General features: G+C 34.6%; 1 pseudogene; it reads left to right on the top strand.

Moving 5' to 3' along the window:
* Positions 1-1,228: 1,228 nt before the first annotated feature.
* LOC131037337 (transcription factor MYB17-like) lies at positions 1,229-4,012 on the top strand (annotated as a pseudogene).
* The last annotated feature ends 9,980 nt before the right edge of the window (positions 4,013-13,992 follow it).

Raw genomic sequence — 13,992 nt, 5'->3', positions numbered from 1 at the left:
TGATCCTTTGACTCATGTGAAAACATTTCAAACTTTGTGTAGTGATTTTTCTCATGATCAAAGACTTTTGGCTAAATTGTTTATGTTGAATGAATGAAAAAAATTTGCACTTTCCAAGTCAACTCTATTTGACTAATTTCATTTGATAAAAAATGAAGTAATTAATTATAATAAATATTAAATATGTTTTATTCTAATTGTTAATTAATTATTTATACATTATTATTGATTCATAACTAACATTAGATGTTTACATACTTCACAACTTGAGCTTATTTTCATTTCATCTTATTATCTTATTCTTGAAAATATCACAAACTCAACATGCCATAATAATATTTAGTTAGGTAAAAGTAATATAATCTCAAATAATAAAATTATATGTACAAATTCAATGGAAAAATTGATATGGTATAAAATTATTCAAATCTATCATATAGATATCGAAATATGTCATTCAATAATTGCCATTAGCATATTACTTGATATAGTCATATTTTTACACTTTTTCTAATAAAATAAAATGAAATGTATTGTGAGGGATTTGAAACTCTAAAATTAATTTGGACAATCTTTTTTGGTGAAGAATGGATGTTATTTAGAAATTTTTAATAGTAATGACATTTTGATTTTGTTATTCTTATCTACCACTAACAAGTTTAAATAACACACTCTAAACATTGATTTATTTAGGAACTCATCTGTAATTTGACTCCAAGTAAAACTTAAATCAATGAACTCATCTGCAATTTGACTCCAATTAAAACTTACTCATTAGTACGAATTTAAATGAACCAGCTAAAACGTTAAAACTTCAGGTATGCTATTTAATATAAATATTACTCATTAATACGAATTTAAATGAACCAGCTAAAACTTAAAACTTCGGTATGCTATTTAATATAAATAGTAACCAGAAAAAGATGGCCTTCGATCATTAAAAGGAAGAATACAAATACGTCTAGAAATGATCACATCTACATTCTAAGATGAGATCTATTTACTGATTTTGCATTCAATCTTTTGAATGAAAAATGGACACTGTGTATCCACGTCGTTTGCACAATGAAAAGGACTAGTACTAGATAATAATATTGCTCGCCCACTCCACCGTGTTGAAGTTGAAAACCTCACGTCAAGCTTTGGTGGTTAATATATGTGGAAGTACCAATCTTCTTTGTTGTAACCCCTGCCTTATTCAGGCCTTCAAGAATCAAACAGTACAATAATGGGTAGAGCTCCTTGCTGTGATAAAATGGGCGTAAAAAAGGGACCCTGAACAGCCGAAGAAGATAAGATTCTTGTTGAATATATTCAGAAAAATGGGCAGGGATGCTGGCGTGATCTTCCCAGACAGGCTGGTCTGTATTTAATACAATATATTATATTGCTTTGATTTCATTTCGAGTAAAAGCCAACAAAATCATATGCATCTGATAAATACTTATTGGGTAACGAATTGTATGCACAGATTTTGTTTATCATGTAAGGATCTTCACAATTTCATCAGAGGTCTGTAAACATGGACTTGTCTAGGAATTACATGCATCTCGTATATGATATCATTTGCCTTGGAAGAATATTGAGATGGATATTCATTTGGGCAATAAAGTATAGACATAGATTTTGATTATCATATTAGATACTCTAGAGTTATATATGAGCTCTATAAATAAGGATTTGTTTGTATCATATTCAAATCTATAATCATTTTTACTGTAAGAATAGCTGTATAATGTAATGAATCTAATATTAGATTAATGTAGAATATGATAATTTTTAATGTCTCAGTCAGGCAATCTGCTCAAAATCAATGGATTCTCCCAATTAGTTTCCTAGTTGCCCCCTCAGGAAACCTCACAATTTCTTCTCCACCGCGACTTGTTGATTGTCAAGCTGGCAGGTTGAATTCGGATCTGTGCTACTTAATTAGTGGCACCGTTGATTGAATGGAGTACAAAATATGATAAAATACATTGCATTTGAACTTATGTGTATATATTAGGAGCATATAGAACGATTGTAATTATGTTGAAGGTATATGGAGAGACTATTTATGTTGTGAGTTTAATCTAAACTTGGGGTGTTGCAACATTGGGTTTTCAGAGTTTATTCTCAACTGAGTACACTGTATTAGGATCATAAAAGCCAAATGGTAAATTATAATTAATTTTGATCATCTACTTTATTTGACTGTGTTTGGATGTTTAGTAGCTAGAAAATAAGTATTTAGTTGATATTATTAAGAATTTTCCTTGTTCTATGTCCTTCCTTTTGTTCTGTCCTTCCTTTTTTATGATTAATCACTCTTGTATAATCGAAAACAAAGACGGAACAAGTTCAGAAGGGATCTTACCCAAATGAATATCTACCTTGAAAGCATGTGTTTCATTTGAGCTTGTGTGTATATCCTCTTACATGTTTGAGGAGAGGCATTTTGTTTAGAAGTGTAGTACACAGACATTTGGCTGCTTTTCTGTCAGAAAGTTTCTATGTACGTAAGAAATGAGACTAGACTGTGTAAACTTACTTCAGGAAAGAAAATTTGAACTATTAATTAAACACCGAATGATTTGACAGGTGTCTAGGTGTTTGCTATATTAAATTTCGACCATTGTCTCAATTGGTTAAAAATTTAAAAATATTTCATGTGAACTTAGGTATATATATAGGTGTGAAGTATTTGTCACATTAAATTCCCACGACCGTCTCAATTAACGATTTGATTGTCCTAGGTAAATTCTACTATGTTTCATGTGAACCTAAGTATTTATGTTGTGAATTTATGCACAGGGCTTCTTCGGTGTGGAAAGAGTTGCCGCCTGCGTTGGACTTAGTTGAACCTGATGTTAAGCGAGGCCCATTTCAACCAGCAGAAAAAAGAACAATCCTTCAGCTGCATGCAGTTCTAGGCAACAGGTAGTTAAAAACACTGATAAACCATGGATTTAGCTTCCTCATATGATGTATACTGACCAACTAATTGTTATTCGTCCTTTTCGGTGGGACTAAAGACTATACTAAAAGTTTACTGCAAGTTTGACTATTGACGTGGTACTACATTCGAAAGTGTAAATACTTTCTTTTAGGGTATTAATAGATTTGCTTATTAGTGTAACAAGATAGGTATCCTAATTTTAATATGGTCACATTTTGCAGGTGGTCTACGATAGCTTCCCAACTGCCACGAAGAACTGATAATGAGATCAAGAATTTCTGGAATACCCATTTGAAGAAAAAGCTGTTGAGAATGGGACTCGATCCTTCCACCCATGTACCCATATCTGAAATACCCAGCGCAAATGGGTTACAGGGATCTCAGTCCACAGCCCTCCTTAGGCATTCGTCACAGTGGGAGATTGCAAGGCTTGAAGCGGAAGCTAGATTGTCCAGAGATTCAATCCTCTCATCGAAGAATAAGTTGATAGGAAACCATAATGCAGACGCCAATTCCAAGGCACCCACTGATTTTTTCTTGAAGCTTTGGAACTCAGAAGCAGGCAAAGCCTTCAGGAAGGAGTCTGTTATTAACTATAACAATAGTGAGAATCCTCATGGATACGTAGGACGGACCGATACAAGTACCCACTTAACCTTAAGTCCACTTTCACCCTTTTGCTCTGCTTTCAACTTGGATCAGGAAAATATTAACAAAGAAGACGATTCAGCTGCCGGATCCTGTAATCCTTCCTCAAAGGCTGTTGTGAGGGGCCAAACAGAAGGAAAGAAGCCCATCCATAACGACTCCTCTAACTCTGATGAGTTAATCCACGGTAATGATGCTGTTCATAACCATGACATACAGGACTTGACAGACCTGCTTTTGGATTCCCCTAGCTCCAACATGGCAGAATTATGCACGAATTTTCAGCTGCAGTCACCTTGGGCATGGCAAGAACTACAGCTAGATGAGGACAACGATTACTGGAACGGAGCACTTGGAGTTCATGCTCAGATATCAAGTTCACAATCCACCATTCTTATAAACAACCATCTCCCACAGTCACGTTGATAGGTACTCAAAAGTAGTGTTTATCTATTCAACGATAAACTTTTGTAAATTCCTTTGAATGGTTAATGCAAGCACTGGATCTCTTTGATATGAAGTTTCTTGTCGTAAGAGTTTCTCCATGTATGTTTCACTTCTTGCAGTTTTTTATTCATACAAATATATTGGATGTGCTAATCACATAAGTATCTCTAATAATAATCAAAGAAATCTACCTTTTAGATTTACATATATATTATTGAATTTAATATTTTAGTAGTTTCATCTTAACTTTTAATATTTGGTATCAAAGACAATGATTTTTTAAGAAGTAATGCCTTTTTTTTTTTTTTTTTTTTCGTTTTTTGTTGATGGTTTTTTAGCTACAATGAGAGCAAATGGAATTGTGGGTTTTGTAGATTTGTGAAGAAGATTGCATACAATAATGAAATGATGGAAAAAGGATCTCTAGGCTAATCAATGCAATATAAAGACCTCAATGCCTTATCATAATATTTTGGAACAAGAATAGGCCTAACTAATATAGTCATAGGAAAGCTAGGCATTGATAGTTCATATCCCCTTTTTGTTGTGATGATGAGAAATGAGATAGTAATGTGTGTAGATGAACTACGTTAATGATGACAAAATGATTATATTTGATAGTAAAAAAGGGATTTACAATTGAAACCGTAAATAGTAAGGTAGATCTAGAATAAAGACAAAAAAATGAACATAGATCTTAAATTTACAAGTGACTATGTAGAACAAGGGTGCTGGTTGACCTAGTCTAAAGGTGTTTGATACTTCAGAAGATGCTAAAAAATATGATTAGGAGGTTCTATACATCTATCTCCCAAAAAAAGGCTAAACGAGGCAAGACAGTGGTATTGAAAATAATACTTTGAGGCTTTTCATCTTTTAAAATTTTGTTACAATCTATTACTATCTTCTCCATACTTCAGTAACTTTTTTATACTAGATGTACAATTGCATAAATGAAAAAAAAATATATATTTAGGCACTTCCCTAAGTCAAACCCCAAGATACTGTTTCCACATCAACAATAGCTAATGATGGCATTTAGGGTATGCCTTCACAATGACAAAGGCTAAAGAACTAATGAAATATTTAATTGAAAAGATATTACCTCTAATATAAGACCCTCTCATGGAGTTCCACACAAGAGTTTATGTGATGCTCATGAAGTCTCATAAGACATTAGTGTATGATTTCAATAGAAAGACACAATATAATTGATCAAGATTGTTGTAGTTGACTTAAATACTCCCTTAATACACTTTGTTTGATTGCTAAAGTATTAGGATGCTTATTTAAACACACTAGAGAGTGTAGAACTTTGAAATGTGAAAGGGAGTTGTACATTTATGTGCAACATACATCTCTTCAAAATATTTTTTTATGGAAGGCTAGAAAAGCAAGGTTGATTCCCACTACTTGCAAGGCCCACTTTCACATTTTTTTCCCTCAACACGGGCATTAGTTACCCTCCTCCTAATAAAATTATTCACTCAAGAATAGTTGAATAAACTAATATTATGAAAACGATATTTAAAATAGGCACAATTATGCATAAATTAGGTACATCCATAATAATTTATTTCAAGCCTAGTGTGAAATTGTTCTAATTAATTACAATTGGGAGAGGCCTAAACCATTACATAATCGCTACATAGAAGAAAAAGAAAAAAAATTCATGGGACTCACATGGGGTGAGAACCTAAAACCCCAGTGCTACCTACCAAAAAATAAGGGCACCCAACCAGATGTAACTATTGGCATTTGAGTGAACTGGCAAAAACTGTTGGTGAATTGCAACTGGTAAATGATTTATTGGTGAATGTGATGAAGAGATTGAGATTCATGTTTGATGACTAAGTCTTGTGTTGTCATTGATGGCAACAATTTTTTGGTAGTCATCTAAGTCTTGGAAGCCAACCGGTATGGTATAACCAGTACAAAAGACAATTTACCAATGAACCGACAAATATGTCCTCAATTGGTAAACAAGAACAGAGTTTCATTCATGCAACCGGTACAGGCAATTCATAAAGAGTTGGATGATGTGGTTTTAAAGCAATGATGGAGACAGGAATTTAGAGCTATGTTCATGACCACATTGGTAGATTAAACTGGACAAGCGAGATTTGATGTAAAAAGCAAGCATTATGATGAACACTCAACTGGTAGTAATAAATTCACTTAAATTGGTAAATTGACATAGGTTTTGTTTCATTTTTGGTTTGTTATGTCGGTGGACAATATAAGTTTGGCATGCAATGTTAGTTTGTCTAGATTCATTGAACCTAGGAAATTACTCCAAGGTTGTAACCATCTAAGTTGATGTCTATAAAAAACTGTGATGAGCTATAAAATAGATATGTGTACACTAGTACATTTGAGGCTCAATTCTGATGGCCGCTCGTCAAAATTTTGAATATTTTTCATCAAACTACCGACAAATGCAGTCATCAAAAAATTGTTGTCGGATACTCTAACGGTGCTCTCCAACATCGAAATTCCGATGGAAACCATCAGGTCTCCATCGGTGTATGTCTTACTGATAGCCTCATCGGGTATCGGCAAGACCAAATGCTCCCTTCACTGCTAGTGTAAGTCCTGTTGATGGGAATTCATCAACATGTGCTATCTTGACTGCCTATTCGCTGAGAGACTATCGTCGAGCATACAACATCCTCATCGAATGTTTTTGTTGATTTCCATCGGAATGTCAATGTCGTTCAATGACAACCAGGAACTATGTACTAACCATCTAAGTTGATGTCTATAAAAATATGTGATGAGTTATAAAATAGATATGTGTACACTAGTACATTTGAGGCTCAATTTCGATGGCCACTCGTCAAAATTTTGAATATTTTTCATCGAACTGCCAACAAACGCAGCTGTCAAAAAATTGTTGTCGGATACTCTAACGGTGCTCTCCAACGTCAAAATTCTGATGGAAACCATCAGGTCTCCATCGTTGTATGTCTTACTGATATCCTCATTGGCTATCGGCAAGACCAAATGCTCCCTTCACCACTAGTATAAGTCCTGCTGATGGAATTCATCAACATGTGAAATTGTTCTAATTAATTACAATTGGGAGAGGCCTGAACCATTACATAATCGCTACATAGAAGAAAAAGAAAAAAAAATCATGGGACTCACATGGGGTGAGAACCCAAAACCCCAGTGCTACCTACCAAAAAATAAGGGCACCCAACCAGATGTAACTATTGGCATTTGAGTGAACCGATAAAAATTGTTGGTGAATTGCAACTGGAAAATGATTGAATGGTGAATGTGATGAAGAGATTGAGATTCATGTTTGATGACTAAGTCTTGTGTTGTCATTGATGGCAACAATTTTTTGGTAGTCATCTAAGTCTTGGAAGCCAACCTGTATGGTATAACCAGTACAGAAGACAATTTACCAATGAACCGACAAATATGTCCTCAATTGGTAAACAAGAACAGAGTTTCATTCATGCAACCGGTACAGGCGATTCATAAAGAGTTGGATGATGTGGTTTTAAAGCAATGATGGAGACAGGCATTTAGAGCTATGTTCATGACCACATTGGTAGATTAAACTAGACAAGTGAGATCTGATTTAAAAAGAAAGCATTATGATGAACACTCAACCGGTAGTAATAAATTCACTTAAATCGGTAAATTGACACAGATTTTATTTCATTTTTGGTTTGTTATGTAGGTGGATGATATAAGTTTTGCATGCAATGTTAGTTTGTCTAGATTCATTGAACCTAGGAAATTATTCCAAGGTTGTAACCATCTAAGTTGATGTCTATAAAAAACTGTGATGTGTTATAAAATAGATATGTGTACACTAGTACATTTGAGGCTCAATTCCGATGGCCACTCGTCAAAATTTTGAATATTTTTCATCGAACTGCCGACAAACACAGCCGTCAAAAAATTGTTGTCAGATACTCTAACGATGCTCATCAACATCAAAATTCTGATGGAAACCATCAGGTCTCCATTGGTGTATGTCTTACTGATAGCCTCATCAGCTATCGGTAAGACCAAATGCTCCCTTCACCGCTAGTGTAAGTCCTGCTGATGGGAATTCATCAACATGTGCTATCGTGACTGCTCATCCGTTGAGAGACTATCGTCGAGCATACAACATCCTCATCAAATGTTTTTGTTGATTTCCATTGGAATGTCAATGTCGTCCGACGACAACCAGGAACTATGTACTAACCATCTAAGTTGATGTCTATAAAAAACTATGATGAGTTATAAAACAGATATGTGTACACTAGTACATTTGAGGCTCAATTCCGATGGCCGCTCATCAAAATTTTGAATATTTTTCATCGAACTGCTGACAAACGCAGCCATCAAAAAATTATTGTCGGATACTCTAACGGTGCTCTCCAACGTCAAAACTTTGATGGAAACCATCAGGTCTCCATCGGTGTATGTCTTATTGATAGCCTCATCGGCTATCGGCAAGACCAAATGCTCCCTTCACCGCTAGAGTAAGTCTTGCTGATGGAATTCATCAACATGTGAAATTGTTCTAATTAATTACAATTGGGAGAGGCCTAAACCATTACATAATCGCTACATAGAAGAAAAAGAAAAAAAATTCATGGGACTCACATGGGGTGAGAACCCAAAACCCTAGTGCTACCTACCAGAAAATAGGGGCACCCAACCAGATGTAACTATTGGCATTTGAGTGAACCGGAAAAAACTGTTGGTGAATTGCAACTAGTAAATGATTGATTGGTGAATGTGATGAAGAGATTGAGATTCATGTTTGATGACTAAGTCTTGTGTTGTCATTGATGGCAACAAGTTTTTGGTAGTCATCTAAGTCTTTGAAGCCAACTGGTATGGTATAACCGATACAGAAGATAATTTACTAATGAACCGACAAATATGTCCTCAATTGGTAAACAAGAACAGAGTTTCATTCATGCAACCGGTACAGGCGATTCATAAAGAGTTGGATGATGTGGTTTTAAAGCAATGATAGAGACTAGCATTTAGAGCTATGTTCATGACCACATTGGTAGATTAAACTGGACAAGTGAGATTTGATGTAAAAAGCAAGCATTATGATGAACACTCAACCAGTAGTAATAAATTCACTTAAATCGGTAAATTGACACAGGTTTTGTTTCATTTTTGGTTTGTTATGTCGGTGGACGATATAACCATCTAAGTTGATGTCTATAAAAAATTGTGATGAGTTATAAAATAAATATGTGTACACTAGTACATTTGAGGTTCAATTATGATGGCCGTTCGTCAAAATTTTGAATATTTTTCATCGAACTGCCGACAAACGCAGCTGTCAAAAAATTGTTGTCGGATACTCTAACGGTGCTCTCCAACATAAAAATTCCAATGGAAACCATCAAGTCTCCATCGGTGTATGTCTTACTGATAGCCTCATCGGCTATCGGCAAGACCAAATGCTCCCTTCACTGCTAGTTTAAGTGCTACTAATGGAATTCATCAACATGTGCTATCCTGACTGCTCATCCGCTGAGAGACTATCGTCGAGCATACAACATCCTCATTGAATGTTTTTGTTGATTTCCATCGGGATGTCAATGTCATCTGACGACAACCAGGAACTATGTACTAATGGGGATGATGCATGCCCAATGGTATATTCATCGGTGCAAATATAGGGGGCGTCGGAATTTTGATGATTATTTAATTTTCAAAATTAATAATAATACAAAAAATCATTTAATGACTACTGAAAGCCAATAGTTTCACATCAACCTATTAATTGTTTTATGGAGTGAAATAGGTTTTAGGTCAAAACCCCACACAAAACATAGCCTATGGGCTAATAATGCAGCAATATTTTGATCAATTCAAGCAAATCATTAGAATTTGTTAGGAAACTATCCTTCTTAACTATGCCGGATATAGGGATTTATCTCTAGGTTTCTATCATGGCTTGTGCTCTATCAAATCTCCTCTATTTGAGCTACCTTGAATGCATGCCTACTATTGTTTGAAAGTTTGATAGTCTATATCATCTATGTTGCTAATGTTGAAAGGATCCTTTATCACTATGAATATTGGCTCAGGTGTATGGCTTCTATAATAAGCATAGGATAGTATTTATATTTATTTAATACAAAAATTCTTACGTACAACTGTCTTTGCAATTGTAAATGTCCTTATTGTCACATACAATGAGTATGATGGCATCCTTGTTATCTTTTAAAAATTATCTCTTATCTAAGTGTTTTCTCATATTGTTTTGATTATATCACCACTAAAAAACCTTCGTCACTGTGATTTTCTAACTATCTACACTCATGGAGAGTTATTTGACCGATCTTTGTATCATCTATGGATCTAGAGCTTTTGGTTTGACTAGAAACTATTGGTCTCTAACTTTGTATGACTTCTATTGTCACTACCCATTCTATTCAAGTTGACATCTACATTATTGTTTCTATATATTTCCTATGATTGAAAGCTTTGATATCTCAGCTATAGTGAGCTTTGACTATTAATGAGGATAGTTCACGACTCCTTTTGTGATAAGTTTCTTTTAGATCAAAAGTTGACCTAGATGATCATCAAATGAGAACTATTGGCTATCATAATCAGTATGCATAACAAGTTTTTGTTAGAGAGATCAAGTATTATATTAACAAAGTAATGAATTTACAAGGCTACTTTGATGCATTTTATTCCTACCTCTAGGAGGTGGCAACTTTTTGATGTGCACTCATCTAATTATATGTTAATTCGGGCTTTTAATAGATTGAGGTTGTCTAACATGCACATAGATGACTCGAGCATATTAATTATGTCTCTTGGAGGTTGAGACCTACAAATAGGTCATTATGCATTTCACTGTATCCTGTTTAGCATTAGAAAGAGTTGTTCCTCTCCCTATTAACAAATGTTGGAAGGTGCCAATGTGCTCAATGGGTCTCTTAACTTGTAAAAATTGCCAACATTCATGAAGAAAAATGAAAAAGTGATATTAGTGAAATGATTACTCATTGAGATCATCTTAAGTTGACTTAAAACACAACCATCATATCCCACAAAAATAAATACTAGCCAAATACACCTCATAAGCCTCTAATTACTTAAAAGTTAATACTATCCTCTATATGTCAAAGGAAATTTGGTCATGTGCATTGACCGCAACAATTTGGAGTGCAAAAGAGGGAATGTACCTTACAGTCTGCTGCCATTTTAAGAAAAAAGAGACTTTATGGCACAAAGAGGTTGCAATCATAGCCTATGTTGGCCATAAGCCCTATTGCAGCAATAATGAGATGTGAGGTAACAGTTATAAAATTTGGATGAACTCAAAGAGACCTTTATAAATACAACCTACCTTTTATAATACCTAATTGAAAAAATGGATGCAATGCAAGCCCTTGTATCAATAATGTTTGGGAGATAGTAAAAAACTAGAATAATAAATTCCATATAAAAGTGGTTAGACTTAAAATGATAAGGAAAATAAAAAAATTCTAAATAAAATGTCACAACTTTTGTAGTTGCGTGATGCATATCAAGACTAGAAGTAGCTTATAGTTTTAGTGTACATACAAGACAATATGGGAGTTCATTATACCCACCAACTTATGGTGTTGTTGTTCATGTTGTCTTTGTTGGACCCTGCAATTAAGATTCAATATACAATATTCAATAAGATTGACTGTGCAACATAATGAAATATTGAAAAGTGTGTTATCTTATTGAGCTTCGCTTTGTTTCAAGAATAGTTTAATATTATCTAATTAATAGGGCCAACCACATGAATGTAAAAGCTCATCTGGCCCTTCCCCCTGCTAACATCACTCTAAATTCCCCGTTAACATCTAGCATTCATTCATTCTTTCATCCATTATTAAAATATAGCATTCGTTCATTATCACACAACATTCATTAACACATAACATTTATTAACATTCATTAACACACAACATTCATTAACACATATCATTCATTAGAACATAATTACATTCATTAACACATAAAAATAAATCATTATCAAATAAGGTAGATTACAATCATTTTTTTATATATTTTTTTGAAGTTATGTAAAAACTAAGTGGAGCATCATAATCTCATGGTTTCCCACTCAACTCTCATAGTCGTTCAACCACAACTGTATAGCCTTGCTAGTAGGAAATTCTCTTGTAATCTTCTGTGGGCGCTCTATTGAATTCAGAGCCCTGCATTTTTGCTTAGTATCATGAATTTTACTTGTATTGTTTGATAAATAAAAAATTATTTGCAATTTATAAATATTTTGATTTGATATTTCATTTACTGATTCTTATAATTCATGTGACAAGTTTCATATAACCACCAGAATCGAGTTTGTGTTGCATGTGCTTTTCTGTTGGAAATATGGATGGAGTAACTAAGAGGGGAGGGGTGAATCAGTTACCACAAAAATAAATCCACAAGTCCCTTAGATGTCTTAAATATAAACTGCTGAAACTCAGTAAATTAACTTATCAGTGTTCATTAAACATTAACATGCATAAAACAAATAACATGAACACAAGTAACACCAAATATAACGTGGAAACCCAATTTTGGGAAAACCACCAATGTAACTAGTTATTGATTTTCACTCTTTTGAAGTGAGCCCTATTAGGAGCCAACCCTGTTAAAGGTTACAAAACACACTGTTAGGTGTGATCCTGTTAGAGGATTTAATCACCCTGCTAGGAGTGGCCTTGTGAAAGGTCTTAAGAACAATTCAACCGAATTGTCACCTTGTCAGAGGATTTACAAGAATGGTTGTTAGACCAACTCTGTTAAGAGATTTCGGTATCACTGCTACAATGGTTAGAAAGCAACAATGAAGTGATCTGAATTAAATACAACTTATCTTGCTGATACAGATCTCTGTTCTGAGCCAATAGATCCTTACTGATCACATATATCTTTTCTGCGCCTCAAGGATATCACTGATCCTTCATCAGAATTCGCACATTTCTGCTCCTTCACATTTCCATACTTTTCATACTTCACCACACTTCGAAATCGCAACTTGATCTCTTATATATATCATTCAGGTTACCAAGTCGGCCCAATTACAAGTTAAAATAAATATTACATAGGTCGGCTACATATACAAGTTTCAATAAATAAATATTGCTTCGGTCGGCTGCATAAACATTTCACTGATGCTCGGTGAACACTGCTGATTCTTCGGTAACCGACTGAACTCGGTAAGTGCTGCAAACTCGGTAAAGACTGACTTTCCTTCACATATTCTTCGAAGACCGACTGAACTCGGTAAAGACTGCGAACTCGGTATAGCATACTGGAGTGCTAGGTAGACTCTGTGACTTGCTTCTCTTACCGTCTGAACTCGGTAGACTCTGTCTAACTGCCTTGCCGAACATTGTGAGCTCGGTAGACTCTGTCTAACTGCCTTGCCGAACATTGTGAGCTCGGTAGACTCTGTCTAACTGCCTTGCCGAACATTCTGAGCTCAGTAGACTCTGTCTAACTACCTTGCCGAACATTCTGAGCTCGGTAAACTGATATGACATTTGTGTAACATCAAAGACAATACACAATTAAACAATTGTATCCAACAATCTCCCTCTTTGGCATTGATGGCAACACAACATGTCATAGCAGAATGAAATTTGAAAACAGGTCTTTTCTTTTATGACAGCAACATGCCAACATAACTTTCCCTTTGGATAGAGAACACTCCTTCTTTCAATAATCTCCCTCTGTGAAGTAACTTCATCTTTGGACGGTAAAACTCTCCCTCTTTATCTTAATGAACTTTCTTTCAAATTTTAGTAGGATATGACAGTAAAACTCTCCCTCTTTGACAACACATGCCAAAGATAATAAGACTTCATCTGAGTTATAATGTACCTTTTGTACTGATTCATATGCAATATTTTCTTGATTATACTGCATCAACTGCTTAGGATGAGTTGATGCATCACTAAAACTTTTCT

This window comes from Cryptomeria japonica, chromosome 3, assembly GCF_030272615.1.
Source record: "Cryptomeria japonica chromosome 3, Sugi_1.0, whole genome shotgun sequence".
Taxonomy (NCBI): Eukaryota; Viridiplantae; Streptophyta; class Pinopsida; order Cupressales; family Cupressaceae; genus Cryptomeria; species Cryptomeria japonica.
Note: the sequence above shows the minus strand (reverse complement) of the source record. Positions and strands in the feature narration are given on the sequence as shown.